Below are 4,220 nucleotides of genomic sequence, written 5' to 3' on the forward strand. Positions count from 1 at the left end.
ATTTTAACTCAGAGAAAACAAATAAAAAAAATTCAAAATTCTCTCCCCCTAAACTTGTACCTTTCTCTCCCCCTTTGATCACAGCAAAAACGGGGTAAGAATATGATATTTAAAAAATATTTTACAAATTTTTAAGTTAGAAAAATTTCTGAGCAAGATGAATTTTTCCAAAAAATTCTAAGAAAAAATGAATTTTTAGAGTTTTCCAGAAAAAAATTTTCTAAGTAAACTGAATTTTTAGAATTTTTTAAAATAATTTCTAAGTAAAAATAAATTTTTAGAATTTTTCAAAAATATTTGAAAAACTTTCAAAGCATTATTTAATTCTAGTTTAATGTTTTTTCAGAAAGTTAATTAAACATTTTATTTCAATATTTCAACTTCCAAGTCGCGGCGAGGCACGAGGCCTTCTTGGTTATTGGAGCAACAACCACTTCCTTAGACAAAGTTTCATAAAGAAATTTTAACGTTTAATTTTTCTTCTGAAAGCCTTAATTAAAAAAAATTAATTTAGCACAGATTTTGGAACCCAATAGAGGTTCCTTCCTTCTGGATTAATCAGAAACTTAGGGGGTATATGATTTTTGGGAACTTTCCTAAGTTGACCTTGGTGATGTTTAACATACCAGTTTAATTTTCCATAAATTTTAAGTTTTGATTTCTGAAAAATATTTGTTTTTAAACATGCATCAGATTTCAATTTTTTAATTTCTAATTTTAAGTTATCATTTTTTGATTTCAATTTATCTAAAATTCTATTTAAGTCAGCATTCTATTTTTTTAATTTGAATAAATCTTTAGAAAGAGACTTAATAAATTGAAAGGACTGAGTCGGGGTTAGATTACGTACCTTACTTACCTGACTTGGTGATGCTCCCCCTTCACTGCAGCTTTCTTCCTCTGATGTTCCTCTCCCTTCATCTATGCTCATCTCTGAGCTTGACTCTTCTTCCAGCTGATGGTTAGCCATTAGCGCTAACCCCGAGAAGGCTTCGACGTCTGATTCGGAAGAAGACGAATTTGGCCAAGTGGCCTTCAGGTTCTTCTGTTTGGAGGAAGATTGTCGCTTTTCATTTACTCTTCCCTTTTTCTTCAATTTTGGGCAGTCATCTTTGATGTGCCCTTCTTCGTTGCAGTTGTAATAGCGAACCATTCTTATCTTTCGCTCATGCCTCTTGTCTGCGATCTAAATTTATTAGAATTAAAAAACTTATTGAAATGCTTTACCAGTAGTGTCCCTTCTAATTGGTCGATCGAGGCTTCGGAGTCAGAATCGTTTGTTCTTGCCTTTAAGGCAATGTTCTAACTTGTTTTCGCCACTTCATTGGGCTCTGTAATTCGAGATTCGTGAAGTTCAACGTTGAAAATAAATGTTCTAAAGTACTTACCTCGAAGTCCTTAGAGATGTAGTATGCATCTACTAAGGACGCCCATTCTGGAGTTCTGGGGAAGGCATTGAGCGCGTATCGGATCGAGTCCCGGTTCGTTACTTCTTCTCCAAGGTTACTTAGTTGAGTTATTAGCTCCTTAATCCTTACTTGGAGTTGCGCTACCTTCTCGCCTTGGTTCATCCGGATGTTCGTAAGTTAAGTTCGGAGGATATCACGTCTTGCAAGCTTCACTTTGGATGTACCTTCGTGAAGCTCTAGGAGTTTTTCCTAGAGGTCTTTCACGGAGTCGTAGCTTCCGATCCGACTTACCTCTTGTGGTGGCAGCACGCTAAGAAGGTGGAACTCTGCCTTTCCGTTGGTGACAAAATCGGCTTGCTCCTTCTTGCTCCACTGATGCTCTTCTTTGTCTTTCGGAACTTTAAAACCACATTTCGTAGTTAGTAAAATATCGATGTCGGTTTTAAAAAATACCTCCATCCGACGTTTCCACGTCGCGAAGTCTCTGTCGAACTTTGGGGGATGAATGCTTGTTCCGGTCATCTTCTTGATCTTTGTGCTTCAGTCGGCTGTTAGTCCTTCTAAGGCGGTCTGGCTCTGATACCAATTGTAGGTGCAGTGAAGGCCAGCAAGAGGGGGGTGAATTGCCTGAAAACAAAAGAACTATGTCCTCCTCGTGCTTTCAACTCAAAATAATAAGCAATAGTAAAATAAACAAAGAAACAGACTCAGAAATTTACTTGGTTACAACTAAGACAGTTGTTAATCCAAGGCAGAAGAAAAGCACTCTGAAAAGATCTCCTTCTCTGAAGGCGAAGAAGCCTTTTACACAATGGAAAGCTCAGACAAGTTGCTAGGAATGACTACTAAGTTGAAAGAACAATTAATGAATAATTTCTAGTTCCAGGGGCCTTTATATAGCCTCTGGAAATTCTATCTCGGAGGTCCAAGGCGCCTCCAACAGAGGTCCAAGGCGCCTCCAAGGGAGTGTGCGGATAGAACTCTATCCACAGCGCAAACGGTCATTTTGACCAGATGAAGGCGCCTTCAACAAGGACTTAAGGCGCCTTCAAGCTGGAGGCGCCTCCAATGCCTAATAGAGGCGCCTCCAAGCTGGCAGCTTTTCCAACTTGCTTCTTTGCTTCGACTTTCGAAGTTTCATTCTTTTGGGTGATTCCGGCCAACCGAAATAGGGCTCACCCGAACCCAATTTCCGGCCTTCTCCTCGAGCAGTCTTCCGTCCCGACTTTACGTCCCTCGAACGCCACACACGTTCTTCTCACCCGCCGGTGTACTCTTTCGCAGCTCTCTCATCCTTCGGAAGCACCGAGCCCGTCGACTCCCTTCTCGTGTCGTCCTTCTCGCTAGCTATGTCTTCCACTCGATTTCCTGCGCTCCTAAGCTCCTGCACACTCAGACACAGGGATCAAATACAAAGCAGGACCTAACCAACTTGGTTGATCACATCAAAACAACCACGGAGTCCAACACTATCCTCCATGACACTTGAATTTTCCTCTTGTCAACTCCCCGTTTCTGATTACCAAGTGTCTGGTCCTACATGACCCACTTGGACTTTTCTCTTGCCAACTCTCCATTAGACTTCTGATCACTAAGTGTCTGGTCAACCTTTACCCACTTGGACTTTACTTCTCAAACCAATTTCCTGTTGGACTTTCAACATCACCAAATATCGGGTCAATCTTGATCTACTCGACTTTTTTTTACCATCAAGTATCTAGACAATCTTGACCTACTTGACATCTTCTTACCGTCAAGTATATGGTCAACCTTGACATACTTGACATCTAACTAACATATTAGTCAAATATCGAAATCCAACTCAACTCAAACTGAGCTAACGAATTTGGTGAACTTGGTCAACTTTGATCTGAGGTCGATTGTACCAACACTAATATTAAGTGAGGTGAGATGAGGAAGATGTTGACCTACTAAATGAAATTTATTGATTTTTCATTAGTAAATTTCTTTACTCAACCACCTTTTCAATGAATTTGTGTGAGATTAATTTGAGTACTCCCAAATGGATTCAGTGAAAAGAATAAGAGATTAATTATTTAAGATTTGAACTCCAAAATGAGAATATATATATATATATATATAGTAGAAAACTGGGATGTGGCAACTTCACTGACCAGATGTGGAATATGTTCCTCTCTACGAAACAACTAACGTCAGTGCCGAGCCAGGGAGGGGGTCCCCAGTGTTGGCCCTCCGACACTCAAGTTAGTCACCGAAATACAGAGAAGAAGTGGAACAATAGTAAAATTATGCTTCCAAAGTAAATTACGCGTCCCTCCGTCGGAGATGGACCCCTTTTATATAGAGCCCTAGTGGGCAACATGCACGCTCCTCGAGGTGTGGGCACATTCTCCGATATGTTCGTGCCACATTCTCCAACACATTTGTGCCCACGTTCTCCAACATGTTCAGGGCCACGCCCTCCATTATGTCCTGTGAAAGGATATTGCGAGGACCATCGTCCTGCTGCTTGGCCGAGCAGACCAGCCGCTCGGCCAGGACTCCGCTTTTTCCACGGTCATGTCCCGTTGCTTGGCCAAGCGAATATCCATTCGGCCAGGAGTCCTCCACTCTGTCAACTTCAGTGGCTCTTCCATGCGGTCTGTAGTAACCTGCCTTCGTCCATTCGGACAAACTATTCGGTCTCCCTCAACATCTTGATAATATGACTTGCGTGCCCGAGTCGGAAGGATTGTCCTCTCAGACATGTCTCCCGCCGATCGAGCCCTACCTATCATTTATCTTTCGTTCGGCCCTTTGACACTTGGACCTTGATCATCTTGACTTTGA

The sequence above is a fragment of the Zingiber officinale genome, chromosome 2B (genome assembly GCF_018446385.1).
Source record: "Zingiber officinale cultivar Zhangliang chromosome 2B, Zo_v1.1, whole genome shotgun sequence".
Lineage (NCBI taxonomy): Eukaryota > Viridiplantae > Streptophyta > Magnoliopsida > Zingiberales > Zingiberaceae > Zingiber > Zingiber officinale.